The sequence below is a fragment of the Delphinus delphis genome, chromosome 9 (genome assembly GCF_949987515.2).
Source record: "Delphinus delphis chromosome 9, mDelDel1.2, whole genome shotgun sequence".
Taxonomy (NCBI): Eukaryota; Metazoa; Chordata; class Mammalia; order Artiodactyla; family Delphinidae; genus Delphinus; species Delphinus delphis.
The window spans coordinates 102,736,991-102,750,757 of record NC_082691.1 but is presented as its reverse complement, the minus strand read 5'-3'; the positions used below and the strand labels follow the sequence as shown (position 1 = coordinate 102,750,757).

General features: G+C 43.8%; 1 long non-coding RNA gene across 3 annotated transcripts in view; it reads right to left on the bottom strand.

Annotated features, from left to right (window-relative positions):
- LOC132431322 (uncharacterized) overlaps positions 1-11,023 on the bottom strand; it is a 30,960-nt gene extending 19,937 nt beyond the window's left edge. For 2 of the 3 annotated variants that reach the window (XR_011246626.1, XR_009520704.2), the window contains exons 1-2: positions 8,413-11,023; positions 3,213-3,333 (exon numbers count right to left, since the gene is read on the bottom strand). This is a non-coding gene — a long non-coding RNA (uncharacterized lncRNA). The remainder of the gene's footprint in view (positions 1-3,212; positions 3,334-8,412) is intronic. The other variant, XR_011246627.1, reaches the window with a different exon arrangement.
- Positions 11,024-13,767: the final 2,744 nt, after the last annotated feature.

The window sequence follows — 13,767 nt, the reverse complement described above, 5'->3', positions numbered from 1 at the left end:
CTCTATTTACAATAGCCCGGAGATGGAAACAACCTAAGTGTCCATCATCGGATGAATGGATAAAGATGTGGCACATATATACAATGGAATATTACTCAGCCATAAAAAGAAACGAAATTGACCTATTTGTAATGAGCTGGATAGACCTAGAGTCTGTCATACAGAGTGAAGTAAGTCAGAAAGAAAAAGACAAATACCGTATGCTAACACATATATATGGAATTTAAGAAAAAAAAAATGTCATGAAGAACCTAGGGGTAAGGCAGGAATAAAGATGCAGACCTCCTAGAAAACGGACTTGAGGTTATGGGGAGGGGGAAGGGTGAGCTGTGACAGGGCGAGAGAGAGTCATGGACATATACACACTAACAAACGTAGTAAGGTAGATAGGTAGTGGGAAGCAGCCGCATGGCACAGGGATATTGGCTCGGTGCTTTGTGACAGCCTGGAGGGGCGGGATAGGGTGGGTGGGAGGGAGGGAGACGCAAGAGGGAAGATATATGGGAACATATGTTTATGTATGACTGATTCACTTTGTTATAAAGCAGAAACTAACACACCATTGTAAAGCAATTATACCCCAATAAAGATGTTAAAAAAAAAAAGATACATGCACCCCAATGTACATAGCAGCACTATTGACAATAGTCAAGACATGGAAGCAACCTAAATGCCCATCAACAGATGAGTGGATAAAGAAGATGTGGTACATAGATACAGTGGAATATTACTCAGACATAAAAAAGAATGAAATCTTGCCGTTTTCAGCAACATGGATGAACCTAGAGATTATCATACTAAGTGAAGTCAGAGAAAGACAAATATATGATATCACTTATAGGTGGAGTCTAAAAAATAATACAAATGAACTTATTTATAAAACAAAATAGACTCACAGATAGAAAACAAACTTATGGTTCCCAAAGGGGAAAGGAGGGGGTGGGATAAATTAGGAGTTTGGGATGAACAGATACATACTACTGTATATAAAATAGATAAACAACAAAGACCTACTGTATAGCACAGGGAACTATGTTCAATATCTTGTAATAACCTACAATGGAAGAGAATATGAAAAAGAATACGTATATACAGATGCACACGCATACACACATAACTGAATCACTTTGCTGCACACCTGAAACTAACACAACCTTGTAAATCAACTGTACTTCAATTTTTTAAAAAAGAAGAATATTAGGCTGCTGCAGCTCTAGCATCAACAGGCAAATCTCCAAATACTTGAAAAAAGCTTAAGGAGTTTGTGGTACCCTGATGACATATAAACACAATCACAATGGATGTAGAGTGTACGAAAAAAATACGAAAACAGATACCCTGCTATTTCCTCCAGTTGGCTGTGTGTCAAAGAGACGGATATTAGGCTAAAACCCGTATCTACCGTTTACCGCTCTCTGTTCCTTACCTACATCTTTATTATACACCTACGGCAGGCAGCTCGGAGAAGCTCTGACCTTGGAAAAGAGACATCACAGAAACTACATACATACACACCAAAAACCCAACCACAGATAGATTCTGAATTTCCTTTTGAAAGTCATTGCATATTTTCCCTGAATCCCCTTGACATTATATTTACACTTATAATTAACATGTTATAATGTGCAATTAATTGGAGACGATGGGAAAATGGTTTCCCCAAATCCAATATATTAAATTGAGCATTTCTATCTAGTTAGTGCAGGAAGAAATGTTACTTATAACAACCGGCATCGTATCAAATAATGGATTCTGCAACATCTCCAAGTAGGAGAAAAAAGTTCTTTAGGGAGAAAGCGGAAGTTTAACAGTGTGATGGAGTAACGTCCATGATTACATTTCCAGGAGAAAACATTTCACTTTCTTTAGGTTGACAGAAGCAAGATGCATTTCTGGGAGTAATGAATCGCTCCTCCATCTGCCAGATGCTTGCCTAAACAGGGTTAATTTTCTTTCTTACCTGACAGTTACATGGCTGCATAATTAGGCAGAGAGATGCTCCCAAAGGATCAGAGACACTGCAGAGGGGGATTAGGGAGATATTACCAAGTCCCTGGCTCTGGAATGCCATGCCGGCCAGCTTGGCTGCACTCTTTTGCCTTCACCCTGATTTCCACAATCCTCTTCTTGTCTTTTTCCAGCCCACCATTCCTGTTTTAGTCTTTATTTTGCAAGCTCAGGGTTATTCCTTATTACCTTGGTCATGAGCCCCTGGCTACCTACTTAAGCATCTCTAAGATGGCTGTAAGAGACCCTTTGTACAGGACACGTTTTTATTCCATAATATTCCACAATATCAACCTCATTCCTCAGCCTCAGCTATCCCTAGTTTCCCTTTCTTCTATTGAGGCAGATTTAATCTCCATAAACTCCTGACAACTCCAGCTATGACACCATGTTGCTCAGGTGACTTATAAGGCAGAAACTCCCTGGAACAGGAGCTATTAATAAAGTTGTGGCTAAGCTGCCATCTTTCAGGGGCGTTCTAGAAAACTTCTAATAGTGGGAAGTACTTCGTAATACACGTGTCCTGAGATGGCCTACTTCTCACACTTCAGTCCTAATTGTCTGTTATGAATCCATGGCTTTATCTAAATCCTACTTCTTCATTGACTTCGTTGCCACACTTAGAAAGCATCATATCCACATCATTTCATGGTCGAGACGAAGGGTCTGACTCTTTGAGCTGAGAAAGGAATTAAGAATTTGGGAGACAGAGGGTATTCCCCTCTGAGAACACCATATCAAGAAGCTGGCTCAAAGACTATACCCCAGATTCCCAGGACCCCACCACTTCCACACCCGACAGACCACCGTCATCTCCAAGGTTACAGCCCAAAGTTCTTCCGGAGGCAACATCACTGACCAGTGGACATGTCCAGCTTCAAGCAAGCAGCCTCTCTTGGCTGGGCCTCAGAGAAATTTTGTGGATCGGAAGGCAAAGGAGGAAGATAAGTCCTCCTCTAGCTCCCGTTGCTTTGATTGTAAGACAGTCTGTGACTAGTCTGGCTGGGATGTTCAAGCCCCAAACGTATTTGAGTGTTTTTCCTAAAGGTGCATCTCTGGAAGACTCTTAGCATTATTACAATTCGAGGAGTTAGTTGGGTCATTAATTTCTGAAACTGTTTTGGTGCCTCAAGCCTCTCTTGATTGGCATTGCCCTTCTTTAGCTCATCCTTTCCATCCACACGGGAACGTCAGCTCATTCTTACCTGCTTCCGGGTACTGACGCACAAACCTTCAGGCAGACACAGTACTCGCCACCCTGGCAAGGCATCCGTTCTTTCCCCACAGCCTTCCTATGTGCCCCCTCCAAAAGGCACTGTCTGGGTGCTGCATTAGAGAACAACATGCATAAGTCTTGTTTTCTGACCTCATGGTGCAGGAGGAGAGGCAAGTCACTGAGGAAAGACCCGCTAACTATCAATCTTAAATGCCGTGGAAGAGTTAACCACCTGGTCACTCTGACATGAAACCAAGAACTACTTGTCCAGATTGTGAAACACAAGATGGAATTATTTTTAATTTTCAAATGAGACGGTTAGCCCCACTTTACTCTCCAGCTTCATTTCATGTGGTGGCTTATTCCCATCAAGCAATGCTCATTTTTCTTACTCTGTTCCCTAGAAAACACCTGGAGCCCTCTCTCCCATCAATCAAGTAAAGTCTAGCCTCCTTTGGAATCTAGTTCAATATATTCTATAAATAACTTCTATAAATTTAGTCCTCATTACTTCAGCACATACCATTTTCCCCTCCCTTTAATTTATACAGCACTGAGTAAGTGTAGTATAACATTAAATTACAAAGGTTGCTTACAGCAAGAATATAAAATCTGGGGCTTCCCTGGTGGCGCAGTGGTTGAGGGTTCGCCTGCCAATGCAGGGGACACGGGTTTGTGCCCCGGTCCGGGAAGATCCCACATGCCGCGGAGCGGCTGGGCCCGTGAGCCATGGCCGCTGAGCCTGCACGTCCGGAGCCTGTGCTCTGCAACGGGAGGGGCCACAGCAGTGAGAGGCCTGCGTACCAGAAAAAAAAAAAAGAAAAAAAGAATATAAAATTTGGATCAAAGGTCCAGGATATGGTCCCTACTGATTGTTAAGCTGAATTGTTTAATATCTGAACTCTAGTTTTCCCATCTTTAAAATGCTGATGGCTTTAGCCCCTTCAAAGGAGCATTTAATTTATTTACCTAATTATTTTTGAATCTTACTTTCTCTCCAGTCAGCATCCTAGATCCTGAACTTGCAGTCTCTTCCTTCAATGAACTCACGTAAACAACAATGAAAATATAGTGTGAAAGACTTCCAGACTCAGATCAAATATGTAAAGAGCTTGGAAGTCGTCACTTTTGTCCTTATAACCAGAAAAAGTTGGACATACTGAAAAGTCAAAGATTTTTACTGGCCCCATTAGAGGACTGAAGTGGCAGAGAAAACGCCCCCTCCTCCAAATCTGTGGATACAAAGAGTCACAGCTGAGATCGTTACCTGCAGCCATAAACTGGCAGAACACCTAAGTGATAATTCTGATGGATTGCTGGAGGCTGAGGTTACTGGCATAAGCGTAAGAGACTCCTTTGGGCTGAAGCTTGGAGGGAGGTGCAGCCACACTTCCATGGGCTTTTCCTCCAGAAACTTCACCAGGTTCTCACAGAGTAGATTTGAGAAAGTTCCCCTCACAGCTCTGACGGGGGGAGAGGAGTAAACATTGCAAAGTATGCCCAGTCTGGTTTCACAACAAAAGCCTACTCTAGGGGAAAAAATTTTGTCAGAAATTTATCCCAGCAGGTGGAGGAGAATTCTTCCCACTCCAACCCCCTCCAGCCTTCTTTCTCACCTAATAGAGAAAAATAAATAAACATAATTGGAATGCTGGAAGAGGAGAAAAGGGAACAGGAGAAATATTTAAAGTAATATGGCAGAGAAATTTCCAAAATTAATGGCAGACACCAAACCACAGTTCCTGGAAACACACAAAACAAGATAAATACATTCAACCTGGTAATATGATGACTCCAATACAGGTGACAAGCTTTATATATATATATATATAAAATGCAATACCTAAAGCAACCAGTAAAAACCTATATAAATTGTTACACTCAAAAGCATCATAGATATATCAAAATGAAATCCAAAAAAAAAAAATTCAATAAACCCATTGGAAGGCAGGAAAATGAAAACAGAGAAATGAAAAACAAAGAGAACAAATGAAAAGCAAAAATAAAAGGGCAAGCTTATGCCCTAACATATCAATAATGACTCAAATGTAAATGCTCTAAATATAACAGTTTAAAGAAAGAAGTTGGCAGTGTGGATTAAAAAAACATTACCCAACTATATGTTGTCTGCAATAAACTCACTTCAAATATAAACATGCAGGCAATTTGAAAGTAAAAGAATGAAAAAAGATGTACTATGCAATCATTAATCAAAAGAAATCAGGAGTCTCTATATTAATATCAGATATTAGTAAACTTCAGACAAAACAAAATTAATAGACAAAAAGAGACATTATACAGCAGTAAATGGGTCAATCTACCAAGAAGACATATCAATCCTAATTGTGTATGCACCAAACAACCGAGCTGCAAAATATGTGAAGCAAAAACTGATAGAACTAAAGGAGAAACAGATAAATCTCTACTTATAGTTGAAGACTGCAACACCCATCTCTCAACAATTGACATAACTAGACTGAAACTCAGGAAGGATACAGAAGAACTCAACAACACCATCAAGCAACAAGATCCAATCAACATTTATATAATACTCCATCCAATAACAGTAGAATACATATTCTTTTCAAGTGTCCATGAAAAAAAGTACTAAAATAGACCTTATCCGGGATTTCCCTGGTGGTCCAGTGGTTAAGAATCCACTTTCCAATGTAGGAGACGTGAGTTTGATCCCTGATTGAGGAACTAGGATCCCACATGCCACGTGGCAACTAAGCCCCCGTGCCACAACTAATGAGACTGCGCACCACAACTAGAGAAGCCCACACGCCACACCAAAGAGTGCATGCACTGCAACTAAAGATCCCGTGTGCCGCACTAAGACCTGATGCAGCCAAATAATAAAACTAAAAAAAAAAATAGACCTTGTCCTGAGCTGTAAAACAAACCTCACAAAATTAGAGGAAGTGAAGTCACAGACTGTGTTCTCTGACCACAATGAAATCAAACTAGAAAAAAATATCAGATAAAAGGAAAATCTCCAAATACTCGGAAGCTAAATGGCACCCGTCTAAATAATCCTTGGGTGAAAAGGAAGTCTCAAGGAAATTATTTTAAAATACATGGAACTGAAAGAAAATGAAAATGGAACAAATCAAAATTCGTGGGGCACAGCTAAAGTAGTAGTGGAGGGGACATTAACGGCACGAACGTCTGTATCAGAAAAGAGGAAAAGTCTCAAATCAATAATATAACCTCCCACTTCAAAAAGCTAGAAGAAGAAGAGCAAAACAAACCCAAAGGAAGGATAGAATGACTCTAAGAACAGAAATGAAGGCAATTCAAAACAGGAAAACGATAGAGAAAATAAATGAAAAAAAAACAAGGACGTGGAGCTGTTTCGGTTCCATTTACAATCTCTCTCCTGACGGTAACCACCAGACTCCAATTACTCGCAAAACACCAAGTGCCAGAAACTCTTGTTTCTGACCATGGACCTTGCCTTAGCCAAGTTGAAGGAAATTACGCACATGAACCTGTCTGAACTATCACTCACCTGCTACACCTACTTTTAACAAACATTCAGACTTCAGGACAACAAGAGATGACTGAGGAGTCTCTGAGGCAGAGAGCTAGCTGGCAGGTGCAGGCAGCGGAAGGATGAGAGGGAAGCTTCTCAAGACAAGCTCCATCCTGCCCATCCAAATACGGCTAACGACCCCCCACAAGACAAACAAACAAGTGTCCTGAACGTTGCTTCCAGAAAGAGAGGGTCTTGGCTAAAGCCAGGGGGCTCCCCAGCATGTAAAATTGTGATGTCCAGGCCTGGGTCAGACAATGGTGTCCAGCAAGTAACATGACAGCAGGGAACTATGACAAGTGTTTTCTCTGTATAACACGTGCAGTTTAATCTTTGCTCAGCCTACTGAGACATCACCACCGTACCACGTCAAGATGCAATAACTCCAGTCTGGCTACCACTGATACTAGAACATAATCCCCTGATGTTTTCATAACCTACCACAAATCTTTTTGACCATAGGATGCCTACCTGTCACGGAGAGTCAGCAAGACTCCTCTGGTGAAGCTAAGTGGGAAGTAAATGAGGGGTGTTGATTCAGGCCACATTTGGCATGCTTTCTGAGCTTTCGTCACTGGAGTCCATAGTCTCTGAAGGTGCCAGGGCCAAAAGAAGTCTTAATCCCAGCAAGAGAACTGTACTGTTTGACGACTTTTTATTCTATGTCTTATACTGTATGGATGCTTTGTTTTCCTTCAGCACCCGTCACACGCCTTCCTCTTTCACTGGACTTGTGTATCGCAGTCTTTGTTCTCCCTCTTCCCCGGTGTCATGGGCTGAGTTGTGTCCGCCCCCTCCAAATTCCTATGCTGAAGTTTTAACCCCCAGCGCCTCAGAACACGACTGTATTTGGAAATAGGGCCTTGAAAGAGGTGTTTAAGGCAAAATGATGTCCTTAGAGTGGTTGATAATCAAGTCTGACTGGTGTCCTTATAAGAAGAGGAAATTTGGACACACAGAAAGAGAGCCAGGAGTGCTGTGTAAAGAGGGACGGCTCTGTGAGGACCTGGTGAAGAGACGGCCATCTGCAAGCCAAGGAGGCCTCTGGGGGAACCGACCCGGCTGATACCTTCATTGTGGGCTTCCAGCCTCCAGAACCGTGAACAGATAAAGTTCTGGTGTTTAAGTTCTGTGCCATTAGTGATGGCAGCCCCAGCTGACGAATACCCCAGGGTTCATTCCCAGAGAGGATAGGCAGAGACATCCCCTTTGATAAGCTCAGTAAACTTGCCCTGACGCTCTCCCCACAAGTCTGAGCCCTTTCTCCCAAAACCATTTCAAGAGTAAATCCCAATTCCCAGTGGTACTGGGGGACGGGGGCAGGGGGGGGAGCTCACCTCGAGGGCCTCATTAGTTGGGTTTTCCATTAATCCGTTTCCCTCCGACGTAATTCCTTTCCCCTCCCCTGCCCTTGTTCCCATCTCTCTCGACTCTTCTACCCCTTCTCCACTGTAGCTCTCACTTAGCATTTCTATTTGTGGCTGAAATTTGTAGTTCGGTTATGATGGGACATTTTCAATTTTCACCAAATGTCTCTAAAATGATCTGAGGATTCTTTTCACATGTTGTGCACCTTTAGCCTTCTGTAAGGCGTCTTTTCTCACGGACTCGTGAATATTGTTAACTGACTTTGTTCATCGCTTCCAATTACCGTTCTCATGGCCAAAATCAGAGGCACGGGTGACTTGCATCCTCTTCTACCAAAGTCCCAGAGGCTGGCACTCTGCTGAAATGACAGCCCTGGGCTTCCCTGGTGGCGCAGTGGTTGAGAGCCCGCCTGCCGATGCAGGGGACACGGGTTCGTGCCCCGGTCCGGGAAGATCCCACATGGCGCGGGGCGGCTGGGCCCGTGAGCCATGGCCGCTGAGCCTGCGCGTCCGGAGCCTGTGCTCTGCAACGGGAGAGGCCACAACAGTGAGAGACCCGCGTACTGCAAAAAAAAAAAAAATAATAATGATAAAATGAAATGACAGCCCTTTCCTCGCCAGGCTAAGGTGGTCCACCACCTGTTCACCCCCTGAGCTGCCACGTGAGTTCCCCATCGGAGCCTCCTCTCCCCGGCAAGAAGGACCATGCTACCTTCCCCCCAACATGCATCTCTCTCTCACGCAGCTCCCATGCACGTGTCCCAACGTCAACCCAAAAACATAGTCATGTTCATTCAGAATAAGTCCATTTTCTAGAGTCTAGGCCAAAAAAATGCTATGACTTTGCCCACGTTCACATAGCCCAAGAGTGGCAGATTGTGGGTTAAATCCCAGGTGAAACGTTTTAAAAAGACCCATTAGCTCTCATTGTGTATTCACCTCGCCTTTTCATTAATAGTGCTGATTGACCCCTAAAGAACTATAGGATTTTTCAGACTGATTTAAGATAAACACTTACCTTCACTCCAACCTCAAATCAAATGACTCTCTTCACATCATTCCCCTCCATTCTATCACAAAATAGCTGAGAAAGCCAAAAACAGCTTAAGTCTCTGGTGGCTTTGATATTTGCCCATAACACAGGAATCTTAGCAGGTGTGAGTCATCTTTGAGAATTATTATGTTTCTTGCTTTGCTTTCTATATCAAGGGGAAAAAAGAACTCTCCTGGCTGAGACTTGCATGGGAAAACAGCCTAGCTCTCTCTTTCCCTTTGAATAACCCTTTGAATAATTAGGACACCGAAGATAAACATATTAACATTCCTTCGGCCCACAAGGCAACAATGAGGAGAAAGAAATGATTTTTTTTTGAGATCCTCAAAGGATCTTAACATTGGAAAGAAAACCATTCCTGAAAAGTAACTTTCGAGCTGATACGTAGTCAAACCTTGATTTGATGTTGCCTGTTGAGCTAAGGTCTGTCTTTCCAGATGGAGATATTGTATCTCAAGGGCCGACACCTATATACCTGCTTGTAGCGTGGAACAGTGGAGATGACAGAGCATGGGGGCAGCTGGAGCATGGACTCTGGGGTAGAGCTGCTGTGCTCTCAGGGCACACAGCCTTTCACAAACTCTGCCCTTGCAAGTCAGTAGCCTTTCTAGGGCTCCTCCTCTGTGGCATGGGGATGATAATAGCACTGATTGACTAGTGCTAATACTTGCTAACATTGGACCTGGTGCAAATGTTAGTGCTGACTGTATCTGCTTAATAGAATAATTAAGAATGTGCATCCCTGCCACGCGTGGGACGAAAGCAGAAGTGAGATCCGGGAGAGCCAGCTTCGAGACCCAGGTCTTCTGCAGGAAATGGAGTAGCTTTGCACCAGTCACTGTATCCTTGGGGGCCTCGCTTTTCCCATGCGTAAAATGAAGAACTTGAACCGGAAAATCTTGACTAGTTCTTGTTCCTCATCCAAAGAGGCAACGCCCATGACTTTTATGGATGGTGTCCCGCGAATCTTTAAATGGCCTGTCTAAAAGGTTGCTGGAAGCTGAACAGCCCACAGACGTTGTAACCTAGTAAAATTTGGACCCGGAGCTGAAGACTAATCAAACACAGTGGACACAGAGAAGAAAAGACACTAAGTTGTGATGTAGTTACTTATTTTTCATGCCTCTTGGAGAAATTCCACACATAAAGAAGTCGCTGGGACAGAGGCAGCTTCGGTTGCCATATTGATACAGAGTGTCTGCCGTGAGTCAAGGGCAGGCCTCTGTGGAGCTGGAGGGATTGGGTGTCCGGTAGGAACTTCTGCTTCGGGGAGAATGAGAGTGTTCTGTGCCTGTCTTCACCCCCAAGTGTTCAAGTCTAAGCCCGTAGCTCATTTAAACATACCAGAAGCTTCTAGTGGGCAGGGGACCCATCACGTCATTCAGAGGAAATAGAGGGGTGGGGGCGGTTTCCCTCAGCACCACGAGTCAGGGAGCTCACTAGGCTTGACCCTCAGAACGATGAGTTACCATCCAATGTTCCATGGTAACCACTGTCCAACAGAAGATGTGTAAACACAGCTTAAAGATTTTTTTTTTTTAAATTTATTTTTGGCTGCGTTGGGTCTTCATTGCTGTGCATGAGCTTTCTCTAGTTGCGGCAAGCGGGGCTTCTCTTGTTGCGGAGCACGGGCTCTAGGCGCGCAGGCTTCAGTTGTGGCTCGAGGGCTCTGGAATGCAGGCTCAGTAGTTGTGGCACACGGGCTTAGTTGCTCTGCGGCATGTGGGATCTTCCTGGACCAGGGCTCAAACCCATGTCCCCTGCATTGGCAGGTGGATTCTTAACCACTGCGCCACCAGGGGAGTCCCGAACACAGCTTAAAGATTTTTGTTTCAGCATGCTCTGAGTGATGGCTAAGGAAAAACATTAAAATTTTTGCTTTGAAAGGGTGTCAAATTATTAGCCCATTGGGGACGCGCACGTAACCAATCCAGTCCTTACCTGTTTCACTGGTTATATAGGTTACTTGGGTCGTTTTGTTGTAAATCTCAAGTTTTCAAACAACCTGAAGCCTCAAGTCCAAGCTTAATTAAACCTATTGAAGAGCAAAGGAAAACAAGCTTTAAAGATCGCCTGTTTGGCTCATAAAATCTCAGCACCACAAACAAGGAAACGTTCAACTATTCCTAGGATGCCATAAATTTTTATGGCTCAATCCTGGGATTCCTCTTAAGTCTCCCCAAGGCCCGGCTAAGGGCCTCCCTAAGGTCCTCCCTAAGGACCTCCTCTCCTCCCCCACCCTTGCACTTGATCTTTTTTATGTGCTTGTAAGGTGAGTTTGCTTTTCAATTTACTCTCATTCCCTTTGCTCCAGTGCTTTCGGGGAAGGGAGGTGGGGAGGGGAGGAAAGATGCTTGCAGAACTGGCCGTTGTTTGCCATGTTTGCGTGGCTTTCCCTTGTCTCCAAAGAAATAGAAAACATCGTGACTCCCTCAGTCCAACCCGAGATGATGGAGGAACTGACACAGGCCTGGCGGACTTGCACCGAGTGGCTCCCAGCGAGGGAGCATCGTTGCCCCTGGGAGAAGCGATAGTCTGAGACACACTCCACGCTCCAGCTGCCAAGTTGGGAGTTTTCTTCCCCCGCCACCACCACGCCCCCTGCCCACCTGCCTCTCCTCAAAGCCTTGGATCAAGTTCAACGTCCAAGCAGAGAGAACGAGTCAAACTGGCTGAAAACTTGGCCTGACCTCGGGCCTTGGTTCCAACGACTGGCCTTCTGCTTTGTCCTTAAGTGAAAATAGCAGCTAACATCTGTATCTGTCACTGTTTAAACCTTAACTTGTGTTATGTCACCCTCCCCACGACCCTGTGGTGTGGCTGGTTCACGATCCCAGTTTGCAGAAGAGGTCATGGAGGCACAGAGAGGTTACACCCTGTGCCCTAGATCACAGCCGTCGACAGAGGTGGAGCCCGAGCTCAAGGGCAGGAAGCCAGCCCCGGGCTTAACCACTGCGCCATCTTACCAGCTTACCCGGGTCCCACTTCCGGTAACCGGGTCTTGTTACATTCCCATCTCCTAATCTGAGTTCCTTTTTTTTTTAATTGAAGTGTAGTTGATTTACAGTGTTGTGTTAGTTTCAGGTGTACAGCAAAGTGATTCATATACATATATATATATATATGAATTCTTTTCCCTTACAGATTATTACAAGATATTGAATACAGTTCCCTGTGCTACATAGTATGTTCTTGTTGGTTATCTATTTTATATACAGTAGTGTGTATATATTAATCCCAAACTCCTAATTTATCCCCCCTTTCCCCTTTGGTAAACATAATTTTGTTTTCTGTGTCTGTGAGTCAATTTCTATTTTGTATATAAGTTCGTTTGTATCTTTTTTTTTTTTTAGATTCCACATACAAGCGATATATGATATTTGTCTTTCTCTGTCTGGTTTACTTCACTTAGTATGGTAATCTCTAGGTCCATCCAAGTTGCTGCAAATGGCATTATTTCATTCTTTTTTATGGCTGAGTAGTATTCCATTGTGTATATATATCAATACCACACCTTCTTTATCCATTCATCTGTCGATGGACATTCTTTTCTTAACAATCCCAAGACCTCTTGCCTCTCTGAGGTCTACTCCTCCCATTGTTTCCCTCCTGGGGAAGAAGTCTCTGTCTTTAGTTTCCCCCAGCCATCTGGGCCCCACTGGACCTGATACCAGCTTTTTTCCTGTCTCCAAATGTTGAATGATCCTGGGTCACTAACAGCTGCACCCAGGCATCTTCCAGAACAATCACATCTCCCACTGTTAAATGTTCAGATGCCCATGATCCCCCCCACCACTGCCAAGGTCCCTAGCGATGTGTTCCACTTCCTGACACGCTAAGGAGGATTTCATTAGAAACAGTCCCCATATAAGGAAAGCTTTCCACTTACTATTCCAAAAGTTACCCTCAGGTCTTTCTAGGCACCTACATAGACCCCAAGAGACTCCCTCCACACCCATTCCAGCTAAGCCTGGGCTCAGTGTGGTGGTAGGAAAATTGATTGACTGTATGGGGCCCATGAAGATTCTTCAGGTAGACAAGCCTCTGCCTTCCCTGTGAGCCTGCCATTTGAGACTCCCCACAGTCAACTGAGGAGTGCTGGCTGTTACCAGGTATAAACACCCTGTGGATGTGGCTCATCTCAAATTAAAGTTTAAAGAGAAAAACTAACAGACATTTAACTTCTCACTGTGTCACCTGGGTGGTGGGAGCTGTGACCTCCCATTAGAGCTGAGCACCTAGTGCCCAGATCTTGGTGTCTCAGTATCATCCTCCACTGTAAGAAGTCAGCAATGCTTGGAGATATGGCAGATTTCAGGTTTGGAGCAGAATCATTGTAACAGAAATAGGAAGTAAGGGATAGGAAATACACAAAAACGACGGGACACATCAAAAGATAACAGTCAGGTTAAAGAGGCTCCCACTGACCAAATTTGGAACAATTTGAACATGAAAATAAATATCATTAATAGGAGACTGTAACACCTTGAGTGAAAAAGGAAGCCATGAGTCTATACTGATACAGTTAATAAATTGAAAATCTGATGGGAAATTAGATATTTTCATAGTCTCAGTCTCTCACCAC